Below are 24,368 nucleotides of genomic sequence, written 5' to 3'. Positions count from 1 at the left end.
TGGCGTCCGCGGCCACAACGGCTGCCGCTTTGGCGGCGGGAACGGTGGCGGTGGAACCGGGAGAAAAAAGGTTTCCCCCTGTACCCACCCGACCGCCTCCCATCACCCCCACCGTTCTCAGTGGGCCACGGGTAGTGCTACTGTGGGACCCTCCGCGGAGAAGGGGCCTCAGGGATTTAGGTCAGGTAACCACCTGGCTAACTTCTATCGATTCTGGGTTTGGGCACCATCGGACAAGGGCTTTCTTGCATCCCGTCCCCCGCATGAGGCGGGAAGGGTTCCGGAGGGTGGGGCGGGGGGGCAAGTCAGCAAAGGGGTGGAAAGAGGGCTCTGGCTCCCCCAGCCCCCATCCTTAGCCAGCGATGCCCCTTTCCTTTCCTGGGCTGGAATGGAAAGTCCTGGGACTGGCTGCTACAAGGGGAAGGCCAAAGGTGGGGGGAAGAATATTTGCCATTTAACCCTCACTCTTCAGCCCCTGCCAGTGGGTGAGGGGAGGGGCGTTTGGTCGTGGGACACAGCACACTGCTGACCTTATATGACCTGAGGTGGCTGGTCAGAGCCTAGGCAAGTGGAGCCCCAGGGTGCCTGTTTTCTCCCAAGAAAGGAAGCTGCTAGCTCCTCTCCCCCGACAAGAGAATGAGCTGGGAGCCGGGAGCCGGGCACAGCAGCTTGTGAGAGGGTCACTGGAGGCTGGTGCATTACAAGTCTCAGGTGCCTTCCCAGCACGCTGGGGTGGCAGTGGAGGAAAAGCTGGCTTTCTAAGCTGTTGGGGACAGGCATCCAGAGAGAGGAGAGGCGAGGCTGCTGCAGAATGCACCTGCCTGGGGCAGAGCTGAGTGTTGAGAAACTTCTTGACCCTGAGCTGGGTCATTCTGGACAGTGAGTGTGTGGGGGCTGTAAACGTTTGGGACGTGGTGCTACTCCTTTGTTCGTGCAGCCTGCCAGGTGGCCTGCCTTTGAAAGGAAAAGGAACAGCAAGGTCAAAGGGTCAAGTGAAGAGGAGGCCAGGTGGGGTGCTGGCCTCACCCATCCTAGAACTGGGGGCTGAGAGGAAGATGGTTACCTCCCAGCCTAGCTTGTCTCCCTCTGAGGCTTTGGGGAGGGGCGGAAAGTGCCCCTTTCCATCCACCGTGACAGCGTGGCCTTCTGCCGGGTTCCAAGCTCATGGTGGGCTCCTTAGGGATTTGAGCAGGGGGTTGGGGAGGAAAGGGGTAGCTCCTTGCTCCTGACTTCACTTTCTTGTTCTCCTTTTTCCTGTTCTCGTAACCTAGCAGTCTCCCTCCCGCCTCCCTCAGCCTCAGCTGACTCACTGCCTCACTCACACTACCAAATGAGATATTCCACTTCTTAAAGGTGTACAGACAGATAGACATGCACACACTGCCAAACAGCACCACCGCCACCCCAGGCAAAGTCACACCGAGATGGAGAGAGGTCGGCACACCCACAAACAGTGCCACTGAATCAGACATGGTGTCATACACATGCACATCTCCCCAGCATCTCAGAGACACACAGGCAGAAGTACTGTCACATGAAAAAAGGACACATTTTGTCACATAGGGATAGACGTACACCCTTGATGTCAGCCACAGATACACACACTCAGCACAAACAGAAGGATGCAGCCCACTAGCAAGTGGAATAAAGGATGTCTGTCTTTTTGTGGTCTTCACTCTGACCCCATGGCCCTGACATTTTCTTTCCCACAATCTGCAGGATAAAAGAGAGACCATGCCACAACTTTCCCACGGGATTTTCTTTTTCTCCAGGTCACAGTTGGCTTCAAACTCTGTCTGATGAGGCACTAAATAATAACCCCTCCCATTGATTATTTTTACCAGGCAGCTTGATGGAGAAAAGCAACTGGTCTCTTGGATTCAGGAGGCCTGATTATCTCTACCACTTGTTCGTAGTGTGACCTTGGGCACATCACTTCACTTCTCTAAGCTTTTGTTTTCTCATTCATAAAACAAGCATAATAACCCTGGCTGTGCCCACATCCTGAGACTTTTGTGAAATTGAAGTGGGAAGAGGTAGCTGATAATATTTTGTAAGAATAATAAAACATCTAATGGTGATGTCCTGCTTAGGGTTTTTATCCTCTCTCACATATATTATGAGATCACAACTGCCTGGGGAGGCTGGTAACACCAGCATCATTAGCTCCATTTTACAGATGGGGAAACTGAGGTGTAGGTTCAAGCAGTTTACCCCAACGCCACTTGGCTAACGAGCAGGAGTACCAGGCCTCTAACCCTCATGGTGTTGGTGCTAAGCCCATGCTTTGGCCGTGGTGTCTTATCTGGTCCACAGTGGCCTGGGTCCTCCCTACTCTCCTTTGTCTCCTTGTCGTTTTCGCTCTCTCACTCTCTCTCTCTCTCCCCCTCTCAAGTGAACTCCGCCTGCTCTCTTGCTGCCTGCTGTGCTGGGAGAAGGGCAGTGCAAGCTCCACGGCTTTCTTCCTGTCTTTCCCACCCTCTCCGAGGATGTGCTCTCCCTCCGCTGAAGCCTACACCCACAGGCCTCTCAATTCCAGCTGTATTACAGGCCCTACGGGAAAAGACAGCCCTGCTCCCCTCCTTTCTGCAGCCTCTCTCACTTCACCCCAATGCCCATCTCTATCCCAGACCTTTTTTGCAGATCCCTAGTCTGGCCTACAGCTTCAAGCCGTCCTGCCCAGCCCCTCCCCCAAATGGGACCCCTTGGAGACAATGCCCCGTCCTCCAAGCTTCTCCAGGGTGGAAAGCCCACAGCCCCAGGCCAGGGTGAGGAGGCCTCTTCTGCTGCTGGAAACCAAACCTGGAGATTTTGCTCCAGGGCCAGGTGACACCCCCCCACCCCCCGTCCCCAGGGGCCTGTCCCGAGTATCTCAGATCTTTCCCGGGCAGCCCCAGAAACCCTGTTCTCTCCCTTTGCAGTGTCTGCCCCTGTTTTGGGCCACACAGGGCCCCACACATCATACCTGTCCTCACTGCTTCCTGTGACACCTCCCAATTTAGTACCAGCTGCGACATTTCCTTAATGTGCGACTGACTTCCTCTCGCACAGCAGGGCGATGATAACTTAGGTTGATGCCCATCCCCACCCTGGCCTCTCCCAACCCCCAGGGCCACTCTCCACCCCTCCCTTAACTCCCTGTGCAGGTACCCCCTCAGCCTTTGCCTCCCGCTCTGCTTGGCCCTCCTGGCCCTGCCTACAGTTACTGGACCACCTCCTCACTCCCGCAACCCTCTCCATCTCCCAACCCTGCCAGGCCCTGCCTGGTTCTGATTGCCTCTTCCTTCACCCCTGCCCCTTCCCTAGTCTAAATTCAGTATAGTCTAATGGGGACAGTGGTGAAGATGGGAACAAAACCCTGACCTCTTCTCTCATAGCTCTGATCCAGGAGGAGATAGAAGCCCAAGAGAAGGCCAGTGCTCAGCTCTCACTAGCCATAGGGCCAGGGAAGGATGCAGTAGTTCTGTTTTCCTCTAGACTGACCTGCACCCACCTGGCAGATTGTATATTTGGTTCTGGGTCTCACACTGAGCAGGTAGGAGGAGGCTAAAACCCAAGTTCTCCTGGATATAGTTGAAGGAGCTGTTTCACCAGGAGAAGAGGAGACTCAGTAGGGTGTGGTCTCTGACTTCAGACCTCCGAAGAGTTGTTGGGGTGCCAAAGAAGAGGCATGTCCTGCTTAACCCCAAGGGGACTTCATGGTTAGAGAGTCCTAGGCTCAAACTCAGCTCTTTTATGTATTACCCACGTGACCTTGAGCTAGGGACTCAGCTCTCTCATCCTCACTTTTCTCATCTGTAAAATGGAGCTAATTCATCAGAATGGCCCTGTGAGCTCATTATTAACGAGAAATCTGCACAGTACGTAGACCTGGCATGTCAGAGTTGTTCAGTTAACAGTTTTTTCCTTCCGAAGAAGAAACAGAGTGCCTTGAGAGGAGGTGAGTTCCTTCTCCCAGGAGAAAGGTCTAGGCTGATTCAGGCAGACCCCTAGAGGAAATGCTGTGGAGATGACTGACTCCAGATTATAGGGCAGGTTGGACCAGCCACCTCTGAGGTCTGTGTCAGCTCAGAGCTCAGGCTCGTGAACAGAGGCTGCTCCCTCAGCAGCAGGATTGAATAGAGAGGGCCAGGAAGGAGGCCTAACACCCACAAGCAGGGGTAGGGGCTGCCAGAGCCAGCACCTTGCCTTCTGCCCTTACTCTAGGGGCCCTGTTCTTCCTCCACTCCGGCTGGCAGCTGTTTCTGCCTCACTGCCTTCCTCTTTCCTCCCACCTGCCACAGCTTTCCTGCCAATCAGGACTCCCAGGCTAACGCTGGTGCTGCGAGCAGGAAGCTCAGGGCACTGGGCTAAGGGCAGGAGCCCCAAGTTGGCAAATGGTCCCTGTTGTCACCCAAGCTTGCAGGCAGGGAACAGTGCCCCACAGTCAGCCTCCCTGACCCAGGGTTCTTACAGGCAAAGAACCTGTTCACATGTGGAGGGTGGAGGAAGAAAGGGGGGGTCAGTCAAGAAGCAGGCTCCTAGGAACCATGGCAAAGCTTCGAGGAGGGGCATCCACATCCGTGGAAGTTCATTGGCCACAGACATGAGCACTGGGCTTCTGGGAAGGGCCAGCGATAGGGAAAAGGCAGTGTTTGTAGCTCGGACAGGATGTAGGAGCGCAAATGTGAGAATGGGAAAGTGGCCTTATGCTACCCACACCACTCTGAACCCCTTCACCCCTATCCTGACCCCCCCACTCCAATCCACACAATCCCCCGAATTCTGACCCACCACCAACATCCCCTATCCATACTCCAAGGACTGCACAATTTTCCCAACCTTCTGTTAGAAGGTCACCCTATGTTAGTCGCTCAGTCGTATCCAACTCTTTGTGACCCCATGGACTGTATCCCCCAGGCTCCTCTGCCCATGGAATTCTCCAGGCAAGAATACTGGAGTGGGTAGCCATTCCCTTCTCCAGGGGATGTTTCTGACCCCAGAGATCAAATCCCAGTCTCCTACATTGCAGGCAGATTCTTTACCGTCTGAGCCACCGGAGAAGCAGAAGGTCACCCTAGACCCTTCCCAAACCACACCTGCACCTCACTCTCTATTTCTTATCCCCACACCTACACTCCTCTAGTCCCCACTTCTCCCCACAGTTACCCCCATCTGCTCCCACCCCTTCCTTTCCCCCCTCGCCCTTCACTGCTCCCTTCTAACAGCCAGCCCTCTCCCATCTCCCATCCTGCTCCATTCCCCTTGTCTCTCACACTCCCCCAACCTTTACCCTGCCCCACTGTGATCCTCTTCTGGCCTCATCCCCTAAGCACTATACCTCTTGCCCTTGTCACCTCCATGCCCCCTCACCCCTCGCATCCCTCACACCCCACTCACTGTTTGCCTCTCTGATCCGCATCCCTCTTCCTGCCCCCTTTGATCTTCTGGTCCCCTCTTCTCCTGTCCTCTCTCTCCCTCGCTGCTCTTTTTCTCCTTCCTGCCTTCTCTCCTCCCCACTCAGGGTGGACATGTGCACACATGCTTAGACACACAGAAACACAGTCCTCTTCATGGCAACTTCCCATCCTTCCCACAGGCTGGTGCCTGACTACTATAGTCACCATAGCAACGGGAACCTCCAGGAAGGATACACTGGTATCTCCTGAAGGTGGGGGTGGGGGGAATTAGGTGGAGGAAGGGAGCCCAGCAGCCTCCCACCCATCTCTTGGTCTGGCTGGAAGAGTCTGCCGAACACAGTGGAGGGAAGGGTGAGGAAAGGGAAGACAGTGGGTGCCGGTGGGGCTTAGACTAAAGGAGGGCTAAGGATCTCCAAACACATCACAAGCACAGGAGGGTGCTTCTAAGCCAGGTGGTGTGTGTTGGTCTCCTCCTGCAGCATCAGTGTCTCAGGGAAAGGGCATATCCACCCTTCAGTGTGTGGGTGCATCTGTAGGACACCTTAGACTCGAGGGTGGGAGTTTGCCCTAGAAAAACTTCTCCCTCAGGGCAGTCTTTTATGTTCCCACCCTGTGAGGCTGTTTACCTGTTGTGCGCCCTTGTGCCCTGGGAGTCAGACCTGCCCCTCCCTGCCCCCAGCTCACATCTCAGCCACATGTGGATTCCAGCTGCAGGTGTTTGTTGGAAAGCCAGAGGCAGCTTCTGAGGCTGGGGTAGACAATTGTGGGCCTCCAGGAGCACCATTCTCTGATGCTGACCCAGGAGGCCTCTTGGGACAGATGTGTTATTCCTGTGGTTACAGGGGTGCAAACCAGGGTGTGTGCAGTGATGCTGGACCAGACTTTTCTTCCTGGGCGTGTAAGGGGGTTCAGAAGAGCCTGAATTTTTGAGCCAGACAGGTGCTGAGGGGGAGAGCAAGGGTACCAGGTGAATTGCAGCTGGCCCTGGGGAAGGAAGAAGTTACTGTGGAGTAACAGGTGCTGCCAGGGCCAAAGCTCCTGTTTGAATGGACTCTGGAAAAAGGAGCTGGAACCTGAACCACAAGTCTCTGGGCCAGAAGGCAAAGGCAGGCTGGCACCAAAGAAGAAAGAGAAAGGGGAAAAGAAAACTGCCAGCTTTCAAGTGCCTGGGAGATGCCAGGGGCTTTATGTGTGTCCATGAACTCAGTTAATTCTGACAGTCATCCTAGCAGGCAGGTACTCTTATAATCCCCTTTTTACAAATGTGACAACTGAGGTTTATTGACAGAAAGGGACCCATCCAGGTCACATAGCTAAAAGGTGGGAAGACTGCCACACAAACCCAGGTCTGTCCATTGTTTCCCCAGTCACACATGTACAAAGAAATGCTTAATAAACTCCCTCCAGCTGTCAGAGGCAGTGCCCAGCTGACTATTGAGAGACTGGAGTGAGAAGCTGACCAAGTGCAAGGGGATCCAGCAACACCTACTGCCAGCTTGTAGGGAGCCCCTGGAGTGGCTCAGATCCAAAGTGGGGACCTACCAGCACCATCTTTGTTCAGTACCCCAGTCTCTCGTCCTTGAGCCCCAGTGATAATCACTGGTATCCTCTTGGGATTGTGACAGAGGATGAGAAAGGGAGGTGTTTGCTCCCTTCTATTTCTAAAGGCTCTTCCAAGGGGATGGGAGGAGCTGGATTCCTCTTGCCTGGAGGGGAGGTATCTACTATATTCTCAATCCAAATCTGCTAGAAGGATCAACCAGAGCATGAGAGGAGTACATCCCCCTAAGCAGGCCTGAGCCCTGCCCAGCCTTTGCTGGGAGAGAAAATGATGAGACCTTGTTACCCAAGAGCCTCTGGGCTTTGGACACACAGTTCCCATGCCAGGGTTTTGGTGAGCCCTGGCCTAGGATGGCTGAACTTCTCTTAGAGGTAGAAGGAAGTGCAAACTCACCAAGCTCTGCCTGGAGAAGGACATGTGGCAGTCGTGGGTGTTACTGTTGTTCCCTGTCTCTGTATTTGGTTTCCAGCAGATAGCATGTCTACCTGGCTGATCTGTGGAAGGTGAGCATATCTGCTTAGTGTTGAACTCAACTAAAACTTCTAACCAGGTTAATCCTTCAGAACTATTATAGACTCAGAATCTTAACAGAAAAAAAAAAAAAAAAAACTTTTTTTCTCAATTACCAAAAAAATGATCTTTGAAATATTTTGGAAAATAGAAATATAACAGTTTGAAAAGGGTCCTTGAGATGTTCTTAATGTTAGTGTATTTCCTCCCAATATGTCTTTTTGTGGCATAGTTTTTTACTGTAGTAAAATATACATAACATCAAATTTACCATTCTAACCATGTTTAGGTGTACAGTTCAGTGGCATTAAAGTATATTTGCAATGTTGTACAACCACCTCCACTATACATTTCTAAAATGTCTTTATTCTCCTAAATAGAAAGTCTTTACCCATTAAACAATAACTCTCCATTCCTCCTCCCCCAGCCCCTGGTAACTTCTATTCTTCTTCCCATCTCTATAAATTTGACTATTCTAGATAATTCATTTAAGTGGAATCATATATACTTTTTGTCCTTTGTGTCTGGCGTATTTCATTTAACATAACATTTTCAAGGTTCATCCACGTGGTGGCATGTATCAGTACTTCATTCTTTTTATGGTTGAATAATATTCCACTGTGTGGATATACCACATTTTAAAAATTCATTCATCTCTATGGACATTTGGGTTGTTTCCACTTTGGGACAATTATGAATAAAACTGCTATGAATGTTCATGGACAAGTTCGTGTGTGGACCTATATTTTCATTTCCTTCCATCTTTTGGCTATTGTGAGTAATGTTGTTATGAACATTGGTATACAAATATCTATTTGAACCCATGCTTTCAGTTCTCTTGGTTGTATACCTAGACTTGCTGCATTACGTGGTAATTCTATATTTAACTTTTTGAGGAGCCTCCATATTGCTTTCTACAGTGCTGCACCATTTGACATTCAATGCACAGGGTTCCAGTTTCTCCACATCCTCATCAACATTTACTCTTTTCCTTTCTTTTATTTTGATAGTAGCCATCCTAATTGATGTGACTATATATTTTTTACATAGTTGAAATCATCTAGGTTTTTTACTCTACTTTTTCTAACTTATTGCTAAAGTTATACTGAGTATCTTTCCATGTAATTAAATATTCACAAACCACATTCTTTTCTTTTTTTGGTTGCACCACATGGCCTGTGGGATTAGTTCCCCTATCAGGGATCGAACCTGGGCCCTCGGCAGTGAAAGCACGGAGTCCCAACCACTGGACGACCAGGGAATTCCCACAAACATCATTCTTGATGAGCGTATAATATTCCATCACATGAATTTAGTGCAATTTATTTACCTAGTTCCCTATTATTAGGTATTTACCTTCAACTTTTATAAATAATGCTGTGATGGATAACTTTGTCCATAAGTCTTTGTCACATCTACAATTTTCTTTTTCTAATAAATTTTCTACCTCAATCATTTTTTCTTATTTCTGTACTTTGCTAAGTTTCTTAAATCACAAAATAATGCACCTTCATTGTACCAAATCTAACAATACAGAGGTTTATAAAAAAATATTTAATAATCTTTCTGTTCCCTCCTCTCCCAATCCTACTGCCCTGAGGCCACTGATGTTAACAATTTGGTGTGTATCCTTCCATCCCTCTTTCTGAGCTTACATTAGCATTTGTACACAAAATGATTCTTTCCCTTGTTTTGCATACACGTGAAAGCATATACATTAATTCTGCAGAATGAACTTCCGGGATGAGTCTTACAGAATCAAAGAGTATTGACCTTTTTCAAGCTTGTGGCATACAAATTTCTTTCTTACCAAATTTATTTCCAGAAGGGTGATTCTAATTTAAACCCTTGCCACAAATGTGAGACTAATTTACCACTCTTGTCCAGTATTGAGTATCATATTTTTAAAAACTATATTAATTTGGAGCTAAAAATGGTATATCATTGGTTGTAATTTTCATTCCTTAGGTCAAACATTTGTTTTTCTTATTTATGGGCCATTTGTATTGCTTGCATTGTGAATTGTCTATTTATGTCTTATGTTTTTATTATTGATTTGTATGTACTCTTTTGTGTGTATTAATGAGTTTTTTCTGATTACATTTATGGCAGTATTCTTTCATTTATTATTTGACTCTTGGAGCTGAAAGGGGTGCATTGGAAGGAAAGGAACTATCCCAGGCACTTTTATATACTTTATCTCACTTAATTCTTACATCTGTCTTGTGCCTATATATTTATCCCTGTTTTACTTAGAAGACTGGCTCAGAGGAGTTAGGTAACTAGCTCAAGGTCATCCAGCTAGTAAGGGTTGGACCTGGAATTTGAATTCAGGTCAAATCCAAGGATTTAGTTACCAGAAGGCAATGGTACTACCCGATCTGTACTAGTGTAATTTTACTATAGGTAAATCTTTGTGCTAGTTGATTTACAGACATCATTTGCAGAAAGGTTGAGGATATATACTCTTACTATCTCCCATTTTGTAGATGAGGAAAGTATAGATCAGGGAATTTAAGTAACTTGTGTGAGGTTTCATAACTAGTGAGAGCAGACCTGACCTTTGCCCACAGGACTGTTTGAGGTTAAAGATGTTTGACCCTGTCTTCTCCCTATACATGCTGCCTCCCTAGGGACCATCTTCTTGGATACAAATTGAGGCTCAGAGAGAGAGAGAGTACTTTGCTTACAGCCACATAGCAAATTAGTGACTGAGTCTCTCCCTCCTTACAGATGACTTGTCTAAGTTCATACAGCCACTTAGTGGCAGAACCCAGCTCTGGCTAACTACCTGACCAGAGCAAAGGCTTTTCGATGAAGAATATTTACAGAGCAAACTGGGAAGAAAGAACAATTAGGTAGAGTGTGTGGCTGCCCTGAAACCTTTCTAAAGGAATTAACTCTGGTTTTGGAGCCTTCTAGAGCAAGGCAGTTCCAGGAGCCCCTACATGGTAAGACCTAGGACAGGAAACCTCATGTCCAAAGACAAGAAGACCTTTCTACAAGGAGACAGCTGCCTTCCCATCACCAGTTGCTAAAGCAGGAACAGTTGCCTCTTTTCAACACTCCCAAGGTGTGTGTATGTGTCTGTGCTTGCACACATGCATACATTTAGAGAAAAGAGGAAAGGGAGTGCTTTGATGGAGGAATGGAAATGGTCTTTTGTAGCCCCTCATACTTGAATGTTCTTCACCCCACACCCCCTTACAAAGAAAACTTATATCAGGAATGAGCTGAATACACAGATTTTAGAAAATCACTCTCCCATCCAGTCCTAGAAATCTCTCCCCAACTTGACCTGAAATTCCATCAAAAAGATTTGAGTAACAAGCTAATTACTTCAGTGGTCATAGTGAAATGGAGGGACCATCCAAGAGACAATATTATATATAAGAGCTTGGGCACTGAAGTCCAGGTAAACCTGACTTCAAATTCTGGCTCAAAATCTGTCTACTACGTAAAACAGTTGTTGAGACCTTTCATCTCTCTTGGAACCTCACTTTCTTTGAATTCAAAACTAAGAAATAGGGTCATTGTGAGGTTTCAATAACATATAACATGCTAATCTCTCAAGAACACAGTGCCTATGAAATGGAAGGTGCTCAAGAAATGGTAGCCACCATTATTGTTATTGCCTGTGTGGCCTTGGATGAGCTGTTTAAATTCTGGTCCTTCCTGTTCTCACCTGTAAATATGTCTCCATCTCAGGAGGTGGTTGTGAGGATTCAATGAGTTAATAAATGTCAGTTGCTTAGAACAGAGCCTGGCATATAGTAAGCACTTAATGCTGCTGCTGCTGCTGCTAAGTCACTTCAGTCGTGTCCGACTCTGTGCGACCCCATAGACGGCAGCCCACCAGGCTCCCGCATCCTTGGGATTCTCCAGGCAAGAACACTGGAGTGGGTTGCCATTTCCTTCTCCAATGCATGAAAGTGAAAAGTGAAAGTGAAGTTTCTCAGTCGTGTCTGACTCTTAGCGACCCCATGGACTGCAGCCTACCAGGCTCCTCCATCCATGGGATTTTCTAGGCAAGAGTACTGGAGTGGGGTGCCATTGCCTTCTCTGAAGCACTTAATAAATGGTAGCTATTATTATTCTCACTTTAATTGGATGTATTTAATCTAAATGACTGCTTAATACTCAATTGAGATCAACAACACTTTCCCTTAGGAGGAGGAAAAGGTAATTTGGGAGCAGGAGGTGACGTGTTCAGTGTGGAGGTGGAAAGTTAGGAGCCAGAAGGCAACTGGAGAGATTCTAGTGAGTGAGAACACAGAGACATGCTCAGGTAGGAGAGGGAAGAGCCAGAGGTGGAAAGACTCCAAAGCCTTTATTTACCTCACCCTCAGAGACCAAGCACAACTGACAGGTCCTTTCATTGGGTCTCTGTTCTCCCCAGCCTGTCGTCTGTTTAGCAAGGTTCTGTGTTTGAGGATGGAAGTAAGGTAACGGCAAGGAGCTGGTTTCAGAATGATCCCTGCAGGAAACTGAAGATACCTGCCTGAGCCTGAGCCCAGGATTAGCAACGTGTGGCAGACAGGCATGCCTGTGAGTGGGCAATGGGATTTCATGCCCAGCACATTTGTGTGCAGCTCAAATGAAGCTATGGTTGTCAGTGTCACAGTGGCACCATTTCTGTGGGTGGGTAGCCTGCACCGCTTGGGTACAGAGGCCACCAAAGTTCCCCTCCTCTCACACTAGTTCTTCTCTTTGGCTATGGGACCACTCATTAATTTCATTGGCCTGTTAACCTGGCCCAAGCCCATGGCCCAGACAGTGGTGATGGAATAGATGATCCACGACTAGACACTAGGACCTGGGGTTTGGGGGCTGAGTCTGGTAAGGTTGATCAGGTCAAGTGTTGGGGACTTTGTTTTGTTGTTTTTGAAGTTCATGGCTGCATTAGTTTATATTCTTATTTTATTTTCATTTTATCAAAGTAATATATGTTCATAATTTTAAAAGACATTAGCTACACATATATACTGAATCTTCAGTATAGACACTTAGCTTTTTCTTTTGATATTTATTGTCACATTTTTTATGATGTGCCAATACTGCTGCTATTTTTTGACTTTTCTGTTTGAAATATCTTTATGCACGTGAAGATACACACATATACATATATACATATGTATATCTATCACATATATACATATATATCCTTGTAGCATCTGTCTTTTAAATTATATATAATATAATATCTTTTAAATAATAAATAGCAATCTCAATGCTTATAATTAAAGCAGAAGCCCTCTGTTCCAACCCTAAGCCTCATTCTTCAGAGTCAAATACTTCTAAACTTCTTAGCTGTTTCTTGTGATATGTACCTCCACATCTCTAAATAGTATGCTATTATTTCTTGATTTTTTTCTGATTTAAATATGTACTGACTTTAAGGAGCCTAATAGGCTACAGTCCATGGGGTCGCAAAGAGTTGGACATGACTGAGTGACTTCACTTTCACTTTATAGAGGGGTATTTAGTTGTCTTACTACCAGCAGCACCATATGCACACTCCTCTCATATATCCAATATTGTCATATCATAATTTCTGGTTTTAACAGTATTCCATATTTATATCATTAGGATTATAAATATTGTTCATAGCTGAGTCATGTAGAATACTGTGATTATATTTTCTTCCTTGGCCAACTTGTTTTCCTGGAGTTAATAATTGCCTCTTTTTTCCCCCTATTTGCTTAGTTTTCTATTATTTTTTTTTTTTTGCTAATGCATTCCCAATTTCTCCATCAAAGCTGTAAAATTCATGTGACACATTACATAACCATTACTTCCATCCTTTTCTTGGAGATCTCCACCTTCCTCCAGTCTGGACTAGTTGCTGGAGGCTTGGCTTTTAAGCGGTTGGATTTCAAGCACTTAGCAAGCATCTCTTCTGTACACCTAGTTCCTTGTGAAGTCCTGAGGGAAATACACAGATATGTAAGATACAACCCCTGTCCTCAGGGAGCCTACAGTCCCAAGAATGTTAATAATTTATTCAGATATCTCACCAGAAGGCTTGAGCGCCTTCCAGGGACTTTGATCTAAGCTATGTCTTTGATCCCACACTCTAGGCAGAACTTCCTCCCTCCATCTCCACTAAATTATCAGAAGAATACAATATAGCCTCCTAGAGAGCAAATGTGTTCTTAGACTGTATTAACAGAAACAGAGCTTCTAGGATTGGAAGGCTGATATTTCTACTTGACTCTGTTGATAAACTCTGTCTAGGGATTGCATTCAGTTGCAAGGGACATGGAAAAATAGGAACTTGTCAGAAGATGATGATGGCATGGCAGCTTGGACCAGTCAGAGGGCCCTGAAAACGGTGGTTTTGGGATGTTGTCCAAAGTTGGCTGTAGCAGCCAGAGCCCCGGCTCCAGCACAGTATACTGATGAGCAGAACTCTTCCACTACACTCTTCAGTTTTGCCTAAGGAGATATATGCAAGAACTTTCTTCAGAATCACTGCACCATTAATAAACAGAAGAAAAAAATATTCAGAGAGGAGAATTATAGGATGTTCTATGCAGGAAATGTATGATGTGGTATTAGGAACGGAGGATTACAAGCATTTTGCTCCTTGGTGCAAAAAAAAAGATGAAATATCAAGGAGATCTGAATACTGCAAAACATGATTAGAAATTGGGTTTCTACCTGCAGTGGAGCACTATATATCAGTAGTAACCTTAGTGTAACCACATTTGGTAAAGGCATACTGTGCTGATGGGAAGCTCTTCAATCATTTGGAGACTGTTTGGCATTTTAGCCCAGGTCTTCCTGGCTACCCAAGAACTTCTACTTTGGATTTTTTCAATTTCTCTTGAATTTTGCAAACTTCTACCACAGCTTGCCACATGGTTTTTCAATGAAGTTGTAAAGCAGATGGTGTCTGCCTTTGAAAGAAGAGCGTGTAAGTGTATGGTCCAGAAACAAATATGCTTCAGGAATTAGTGCTTCATGAAGTTCATTGCACATAAAGAGGAAAACAAAGTGGTCACCTACTTGCAACTAGTTTATTTACTTTTAGAAAGTGCTTTCATCATTTGCTTTTAGAAGTCAGAAAAAGTGAAAGAAAGTGAAGTCGCTCAGTTGTGTCCGACTCTTTGCAACCCCATGGACTCTAGCCCACCAGGCTCCTCTGTCCATGGGATTTTTCCAGGCAAGAGTACTGGAGTGGGTTGCCATTTCCTTCTCCAGGGGATCTTTCCAGCCCAGGGATCGAACCCAGGTCTCCCACATTGTAGGCAGACACTTTAACGTCTGAGCCACCAGGGAAGTCAGAAAGCATTTGTCAAACCCAACTTTGATTATAAACTTGTACCTTTGAAAATTTGCACTTGAAATATGAAACCACGTGTATGTAGAATTTAATCAAGTTTAATTCAGACTAATATGTATATTAGCATATTTATAATAATGGGGTGTCATCACTGTTGCTAGAATACTGACATCACTCTTCTGAACAGAAATCAAAACTGTAAATTTAAACCTTTTAATTATCATGTCACCTGAAGAGGCTGGTTGAGATACTCATGAAGTGTGTATAATATTAACCATATCATGTTTAAATTATTAAATTCAGACTACTTATAACTTATTGTTTTAGGGCCTGCCTCATGGCTTAGGATATTGAGTAGTCATCAGACAAAGTAAAACTTTGACTTAAAAATATTGTTAATGAAGGTTCCCTGGCACTTTTCTTATTTTTAAATTGTTCCTATGGGTAGTGTAGATAATTCAATGTTAAACTGAGCTTAGCTTCCAGATAAATAATTTTTTGTTGAGTGGTCCAGAGTTTTAAGCTACTTTTGTCTTTGTTTGCAACCCTCTCCCCAGTCCTTTGACTGCTATTTTAATAATGCTGAATCAGTGTCAAATTTTGTCTATAGCAATGGACAATAAATGAAGATAAGTCGGTTGATATGTCTACAGCACCATGCATCCTTATTTTCTATTTATTGTGTGAATTCACTTTCAATAATGTATTTCAAACTGATATTTTTGTAAACAAATCAATGTAAGGACTGAAGTGGTAACTTAATAAAGTTAATCTGTTTAAAAAAAGAAAAAAATAGGAATTTGTCTGAATAGGAACAACCAGGATAAAACAGAAATGGAAACTACATCCCCCAAAATAGTTGAAAAACTAGTTTGGCTTCTTGGAAAAGTAGTGTACACATAGCTCTCTCCATTTTTTTTCCCCTCACATTCCCTTTTAAATTGGTTTCTGTCCCCACTGCTCCACTGAAACTGCTCTCACCATGATGAAACTGCCAGCGTGTCCTCATCTGCTGACCACTCTTACTCTTTGGAACTTTCTTCCCTAATTTACAGAATGCCGCTCTTCTGTTTCTTCTCCAAGCTCTTTAACCACTCCCTCGTCTTCATCACACTCCCTTCTCCTACCTACCCCCAAATGTTAATGTTTTCCAGGGCTGCGCTGTTGGTCCTTTTCTCTATGTGTTCATTCTCCCTAGGCAACATCCTCTACTTCTTTGGCTTCCGCCATTGCTTTATAGGTCAGAGTGAGCTAGGTTGTGCTGTGAAAGAAAGAAAGAAAGTGAAGTAGCTCAGTCGACTCTGTGACTCTGTGTCCGACTCTGTGACTCCATGGACTGTAGCCCACCAGGCTCCTCCATTCATGGAATTTTCCAGGCAAGAGTACTGGAGTGGGTTGCCATTTCCTTCTCCAGGGGATCTTCCTGACCCAGGGATCGAACCCAGGTCTCCCGCATTGCAGGCAGATGCTTTTACCGTCTGAGCCACCAGGGAATTCCCAAATATCAGAGGCTTATCACAACAGTTATTTCTTGCTCATAATACATGTCCAAAACAGGTCATCACGGAGCATCTGTTCATGATAGTCACCAAGAGACCTAGGCTAGTAAAAGATCCATTTCAACATCACTTCCACAGTCAGCAGCAGAGGGAAGAGAATGTGGCAAATCATATTCCAGCTTCTTAAAGCTTCTCCCCAGAAGTGATCCAGGTCACTTCAACTCACATTTCATTGGCCAAAGTCTTATGGCCACAGCTGATTTCAAAAGGTGTGGGAAAGTATAGTCCTACTATGTTCCTAGTGATTAACTCCTTAACCATTGGTAACTCCCAAACCTTTATCTCTAGCCCAGACCCTCCTTCAGAATGCAGACCATTATGTCCAACTGTCTCCTTGACATTATACCTTGCCTAGTATATATTGACCTATACTTCAAAGTCAGCATGACCAAAAACTGAATTCATCTTCTTGACCCCCAAATCTACTTCTCCTCCTGCTTTCCCTTCCTTAATGAAACTACTATTCATCCTGCCATGCAAACAAGAAACCTGGTAGTCATCTTGACCCCCTCCCTCACTCTCAATCCCCATATCCCTAATTTACCTCTTCTTATATCCATCCCCTTCTCTCCATTTTTAACTCTGCTGCTACTGCTTCAGTTGAGGCCCCCATCGTCTCTCACTCAGATTGTTGCAATAGTCTCCTAGCTGATCTCTCTACCTCCAGTCTTGATGCCTATAATCCATCATCCACATTTTCAGAACATAAATCTAAAAAGTTAGTCATAGAAGTGATAAGCAGTTTTAAAAAGCAGTTATTTAAAACTCACGAAAGGTTCTCTGTTGCCTATAGGATGAAGCCTGGCATCCAGAACATATCATAATATATTATGATATTATGTCCATGGCCTTCCTCTGCAGCCTGATCTCCCATCATGGCCCCCTTCGTATCCTCTAACTATGCTGAACTACCAACAGTGTCTGAACCTGGCAGTATTTCAAACCCCCAGGCCTTTATACCTGCTTATTCCTTTGCTTTAAGTGCACTTATTCCTGCCATATTCTATCCAGTGAACTTCAACTCATTTTTTCTAAGCCCCAACTCTAGCCTCTCCCATATGGAGATATTTTCCTATGCTTCACCCCTCAAAACACAGTTGATCCTTCCTCCCTTTATGGGATCACTTGTACCAAGTACATACTACTTATTACAGTGACTTCTAATGATTGATACACAGGGTTATCTCTCCTGCTCCTTAAAGATAGCAATCTTGTCTTCCCTATCTCTATCATCTTTAGTTCTCCAGCACAGTGCCAGGCACTCAAACGTGTTCAAACGTGATCATTGCAGGAAAAAAATGAATTGGAAGACCTGATCTGATTCAAGGAAGTTTACAAATACCTCCTGCAGGGCTGGCATGGAGACAGGAAGTTTATGGCCCCAGAAGAGCTAGTAGGAGCCATGAGTAATGCCACAGAGAGGCATTATGTCAGCTCAAAAGGAGAAAGAATTCTTTAATTGTGAGAGTTGTCTGAAGATACGGGCTTCCCTAGGAGAATGTGTGCTATGACAAGAGGTTTACAGTCAGTAGCTGGATAAGATGTGGCAGTGATGTTGGGGTGGAACTTCCAACAGCAGATAGGGAGGTGGGGTTATGGTTGTCACAGTCCTTTCCATTCCTGCATGGTCATGAACCTGCCTCCTTGCTCACCTGATTGATACGGGTCCTCTAGGCTCCTTCGGAGAGCTGCTCTTGCACCAGGGACACCACTTCTGCACCGACCAGGCTGCCCCTGGTCTTGGAGCAGGTGGCCTAAGGGACTTGGAGGCGACTGGCCCTCTGGAACTACACTGGCTCTGGGTTCATATATACCTCTCCAGCTATCTACCCTGACTTTCCTCCAGGCCAGGCCAGGCCACTCTGACTCATGACTGCTCATTCTCAGCAGCAGGAAAGCTATTGCTTATTTTTACAGCCACTTAAGTAAAGCCATGTCACCCACCTGCATTTGCGCTGTAATGCCTCTAATCTCAGTCTGACTTTGCCAGTCCCAAAGAACTACTCCCAGAATTATGTCCATTATCTCCCTCCCTGGGTTGGAGAGATTGACTTTAACCTTACCCTGTTCTGATCCAACTCTTTGAAAGCCCAGAATCAGGAATAGGGGCACGTGGCTCTTTTCAGACCTACCCACGGAGGTCCTTCACACAATGCTAGGTGTGGACTCAGTGCGAAGAGACATCGGGTTAGTCATCAGAGTAACTCCCTTCTAGTCCTGGCTTTATATTAATAGTTGATTTCTTGCATGTTTCTGAGTTGGCTGAAACAAATCCCTTTTCTCGGCCTCAGTTTCCCCTTAGGTAAAATCTAGGGGCAGGGTGTTTACTGTGTGCTGTGGACAGTGGGTTTCATCCCCAAGCCCAGCCCAGACTACCACTCTGCCTGTACAGTCTCTGCAGCTGCAGCTCCTGGCCAAGTGTCCCAGGGGTGCGTTAGGACAACAAGCAACGATGAAGAGAAGGTCTATTGGGAGTATTTGGATGGGAAAACTGGCCCTAGGGAGGAAAGCAAGTTGGAATCCAAGAAGGAAACTGCCGACTTTCTGGTTGGCAGGAACTGAAGTTCTCCTTTCTGGAGGTTTTCTGGCCCCCAAAACAAGGAGTCCAGGGTGGCCTCCTCTTCTTAAACCTTCTGGCCCCAAGTCTTGGCTGTGGGCTGTGTATGTATACACACACTCGTGTGCATTCCTGCAGCACCGGGGGGGCCTGGACAAGTCACCTGCTTCTTCCCAGAAGAGCATAAGAATGAGAATGCCTGGGCCAGGGCTGCACGCCAGGGAGCAGGAAGTTAAGGCTCTTTAGGTCCTCCTGCTCCCCGCTAAACTAGCAGCTGCAGAGCCCAGGATGGATGGGGATCCCTCTCATCTTACCCGCTCCCATTTCAAGAGTGGTTTAACAGCCCAGCCGGGAGGAGGGGTGGGATAGCCTTCTCAGCTTCCTTTTTGGGTTAATTGGTGTTCCCTCTAGTTACTCCCTGCTTCCTTCCCCTCCCAGTTCCCATAGCAACTTGGCTGTATCTGCCAGAACTTGAGTGAGCCCAGCAGCAGCCTGCTGGACGTGGGGAAGGGGCTTCTGTAGGGAAAAGAGGTCACTGCCAGGTCAAAGCTTCCACCCCACCCATTGTCTGCTGCTACTTCAAAGGTCCAGGATGCTTAAGCACAGTGCACAGGGCGTGATAAAGAAGCCTTTCCTGCCAGAGCTGGAGTTTGAAGAAAAGCCCAGAGCAGTCCTGGTTCTCCTCAGCTGTCCTCCCCTCCCCACACACCTGTGTCCTGAGTTTAGAATGCAGTCACTGATAGGATGGTCCAGTAGGAAGAACCCTGGAGTTGGAATCGAGAAACTGGGTTTCAAGTTCCTCTCTCTGCCACTATTTAGTGTGACTGTAGACAAGTCCTTCCCCCCTTTTCTGAGCCTCAGTTCCCTCAGTTATAAAATAAAGTGAGGCTAAGATCTCTGCATATTAAAATTACCTGAGCTGTTTTGAAAAACTCTAGATGTGTAGGTTCCACCCACAAGGATTCTAACTGCTTGGTCTGGAGTGCGATGTAAGCCAAGCAGAAGCATTTTTAAAAGACTGAGTGATTCTAATATGCAGCCAGAATTGAGAAACAAGCAAAAGATCTCCAAGGGTCTCCCAACTGACTGCTGTCTGGTTCTGAGACATTTCTTTCTTTGCCCTGCATGCCCCGTCTCCAGCCAGCCCTACAAGTCTCGAACCTGGCTCTCTCAGCTCTGCCCCTTCCTTGTGGATGAATGCCCAGGACCCCTGCAGCTGCCCAAGCAACACAATCCCCTCTGGCTCAGTCCTAACACTGATGAGATGAGGCAAGTGACTTAAGCCTGTCTAAGGAAGAGGGCTGCAGAGACTAAGGCAGGCTTGCTGTCCAGGTGGTCGTCCTGAAAGCCAGACTTTTCATCTGAGAAGGACCCCAGCCCCTCTTAAAGCATGTGGACCAGTGCAGTGACCTCAGCTGGCCATCTGCTGAGCCAAGGAACTGGATTGCCTCTCAGCCCCTTCTTCCTCCATTCCCCTCACTAGTTCCTTGCCTGTTCCTGCCTTGCCACCCACAGGCCTGGTGTCTTCCTCAGGCAATCTGCTCACCCACTTGTTGCCATGGTGACTCTGGGGGGTGGGGCTTGAGGGAGGGTCATCTAACTAAGGAGAAAGGCCTCCCTCCCACAATCAGGCCACCCCTCTTCCTGCCTCACCTCCCTCAACTCCCTCCCTCTCTCTTAGGGCAGAGGCGGGGAGTGCCAGCCACCAGTGCCTGCTGTTAAGCTAATTGCAGTTGCCTGGGAGGAGGGCTGACCCTCCACTGCAACCTCCTCACCTGGGAGCAGGAATATTGAACCAGAATCGCGCAGGGAGAATCCCGAGGGGGCCTCTGAACCCCAGTGGTGGAGGACTGGGCTGTTCCACACAGTCCAGGGTGAGGGTGGAGGTAGACTCTGGGTCCAGTCTGTAGAGATTGGGGAAGAGGCTGTGGACAGAGAGATTTCTCTTGGAACTCTGGGGCCCACAGGATGGAGGGGGGTCTCTGAGGTCCTGGGGCCCTTAGCATTACAGGTTTCTTTTTGTCTTTTCTTTCTTTCTTCCCCGTATCCTTCTGCTCTCTTATCCCTCTTTCTTGTCTCGGTTCTCCTCTGCTCCCATCTTACTCACCTTCCATATTCCCATGCTGGCTCTTAAACCCTCTTTCTTACTCCTTCTTTCTTGCCTCTCCTCTTCACAGCCCCTCTTCCAGCTCTCCTGTACCTCACCGCTATCCCCTACTCTTTCTTACCCTTCATCTTCTCTTACCCTCACCACACCTGTCTGCTTCCCTTACACCCTCCATCTCTCATTCCCCTGCTTCCTCCTCAACCCTTTTTTTCCTATCCTGCAAGTACCACCATTTCTCCCCTTCCATCTCCCTACTCTTTATTGCCCTCTCTTTCTTCCTCTCCTGCTCCCTTGTGCTGCTGACCCCACTACCACTCTCTCCAACCCCTGAGCCCCTCTCCTGCCACTCCAGATCCCTCTTCCCCTGCCTCTTACCTTTACTTGTCCCTTTCCACCCTCCTTCCACTCCCTTCTCACTCCATTGCACAGACCTTTTATCCCAATAATTTCACTCTTAAGAGTTTATGTAAATAAAATTTAACACAAGTATTCAAGAGAGATGTGTATAGACCTATTCACTGAAGCATTGTTTGTGATAGTAAAAACCTGGAAATAAATGTCCATTTACAAGAAATTGGTATCCTTTGCACTTCATTCATACAAAACCATTCTCCATTCCTCCAACACATTGTACATTGCACTCATGTCCGTACCTTTGCTTAAGCTGTTGCCTCAGTCCAAAATGCCCTTTTGTCTCTCTCCCATCTCTGCCCTTCTCATCCAAAATCCTACTTTGAATCCCTGCTCAACTCTCATCCCCTTATTGAAATCTTTCTCAGCTTTCCTATTTACTTCCCTCCCTTGGCCAGTGATTTAACTTCTCTTGTAGAAAATGTGCCATAGTTTCAAGTTAGATGAAACCGGAGTTTCTCTGAGAGTAGGGACATGTCCTCATATACTCGTCTGGTTCATTGCATTAGCACTTGTGTTTTTTACATACATTGCACTGAGTACACAATGGTCAGTAAGACACGCCTACATCCGCTTTCATGCAACTCACGTTGTAGTGAGGCTGACAGAGAAGAAACAAGGATGCCGACAAACTCATACTTGTGGCGAAGAAACAGTTAAAGAAAAGAATGATGAGGGGTCATTCTCTAGCTGGAGTGGTCAGAAAGACCCGCTCTGAGGAGATAACATTTGAACTGAGGCTTCAAAGTTGAGAAGGACCCAGGCAGACCAGAAATGGGTAATCAAGAGCATATCAGGCCAAGAGAACAGTGTGTGCCAAGGCCCCAAGGTGGGAAGAAGTAGGGCATGTTCAAGGAAAAGAAAGAAATCCTCAGCATGTGGAGCATGATGAGCTGGAAAGGAGAGGTAGAAAATGAGGTTGGAGAGACAGGCAGAGGCCACATTATGCAGGAATTTGAAGTCTGTGGTTGAAAGTTTGGATTTTATTCTAAATGCATTGAAGGATATGAAGCAAGGGAGTAACATGATCAAATGTCATATTGAGATCCCTCTTACTCTTGTGTAAACAGTCGATTCAAAAGAGCATAAGTGGAGGCAGCGAGGCCACATAGGAGACTGTCATAGAGGTGACGGATGACAATGGCCTGCACAGAGTCATGGACATAGAGGGAGACTTGGCATGCCTTGCTGATAGACTGTGTGTGGGAATGCCTATTAAGAGAGACATGATGAAAAAAAAAAAAAGAGAGAGAGAGACATGATGGCCGACACCTAAGTTTCTGGCTTGAATATTCAGATGCATGGTTGTGACACTTAACTGAAGTGGTCAAGACTTAGTGGTGTGGGCAGATTTGGAGTTAAAAAAAAGAGGATAGGAGCTAAATTTTAAGATTTAGAGCATGTTAAACTTGAGAGGCCAGTGAGATAGCAAAGCCGTGTTCCTCAGGAGGATAATTTGCACCACAACGCACTACCACCACACCCCTGCCCCCACTTTGGAAAAGGCCAGTGTGGGGTTACATTGCCAAAATCCAGGTTCACAGTGGAGTTATTTGCATTTGAGTGTACATGTTTAATGTCTGTAAGAAGCTCTGACCATGTTGCTCAGAGTGTGGTGGAAAGGCCTCTGGAAGCAAAATAACCTGGACCCTTGTTCCAAAGGCAGATTCCTGAGCCCTCCTCTGTCCTCTTGAAGCTGAATTGGAGGGGGCCATCTGCCTATTTAACAAGTATCCCAGGGGATTCTGAGGCACACTGAAGTCAGAGAGCCATTGCTACAAGAAGCAACTGAAGACATGAGGACTGGATGTGGGCATGGCTCTGGGCATCCTGTTAAAATGCAGGTCTGACTTGTCAGGTCTGGGGCAGGGCCTGGGAATCTGCACTTTTCACAAGCTCCTCAGTGATGGTGATGCTGCTGGTCCAGGTCCACACTTTCAGGAGCAAGAAGTTAGATCAGTGGTTCTCAATGGGAGATGGTTTTGTGTCCCTTGCCCCCCACCCTGCTCAGGGGATATTTCGCAATGGGCAGAGACAATGGGGAGGTGGAGGATGTGACTGGGTAGAGGCAAGGAATGCTGCTCAATATTCTACAGTGCACAGAACAGCCCACACTACAAAGAATCCTGCAGTCCAAAATGTCAGGAGTGTCACCATTGAGGAACTCTGGTCTTGATGATAGCCAAAGAGCACAGTGCAGGAAACCTTTCTTAGCTGGGACCCAGTGCCTGGTAGGAGAGGGCTAGATGAGGGGCAGAAAGTAGACACGTGAAGTGAAATGGCCAAGCAAAGTTTGAAGCAAATGAAATGTGGTGTCTGCTCCACTCCAAGGCCGAAGCCAACAGGACAGAGCATGGATTAAGTAGAGCTTGAAGGCACATCTGGTGCTTAGTAAGGCAGATTCCTGTTTTTATTAAAAAATAACCTCCCACATTGGCACTGCACTATAGAATTTACAAAACGTTTTCATACGTCATATTATTTGATCCACACAACACCTTAATGAGACAGAGCAAAAATTATCCTCTCCATCTCTTTTCTTGAGTTTAGAAACTTAACACCATCAGCCAAAGAAATGTTTGCTGAATCGAAAGCAAGTGAAATTTACCTCAATATAAGTAACCTCAGAGAAGTCAGGACATCTCTTGGGACCAGCTATAAAATGGTGCAGTTGGTTGGGATGACTGGTAAGACCGTTTCCAGCTCAGATACAGGAGTCATTTTGTGATTTTACCAGTGAATAAATTAAAAGTCTTCGATTACTACAGACTGGGGACTCTGAGTTCTGGCTATGAAACGTGAGATTTTGGGGTAGGAGGTAATGGTTTTGACCCAAACCCTTCTTCCCCAGTCCCTGGATCTTAGGGTCGGCTTAGTAAGCACACAATACCCTCCCCCAACAGACTACAGGTACACCCCTCCTCATCACTTTCCTCTGACGCCGGAAGGGGCTGGCGCCTGGGCTGACGCTCTTTC

The 24,368-nt window shown here is 46.5% G+C and overlaps 1 protein-coding gene and 1 pseudogene across 1 annotated transcript in view; both read left to right on the top strand.

Moving 5' to 3' along the window:
* LOC132344314 (coenzyme Q-binding protein COQ10 homolog B, mitochondrial-like) lies at nt 1-24,365 on the top strand (annotated as a pseudogene).
* Nucleotides 1-24,368, top strand: part of NALF2 (NALCN channel auxiliary factor 2) — a 29,162-nt gene that overhangs the window by 1,383 nt on the left and 3,411 nt on the right. The gene's annotated exons all lie outside the window — the stretch shown is intronic.

Source organism: Bos taurus, chromosome X (genome assembly GCF_002263795.3).
Source record: "Bos taurus isolate L1 Dominette 01449 registration number 42190680 breed Hereford chromosome X, ARS-UCD2.0, whole genome shotgun sequence".
NCBI lineage: Eukaryota > Metazoa > Chordata > Mammalia > Artiodactyla > Bovidae > Bos > Bos taurus.
This window is presented reverse-complemented; position numbering and strand designations above follow the sequence as displayed.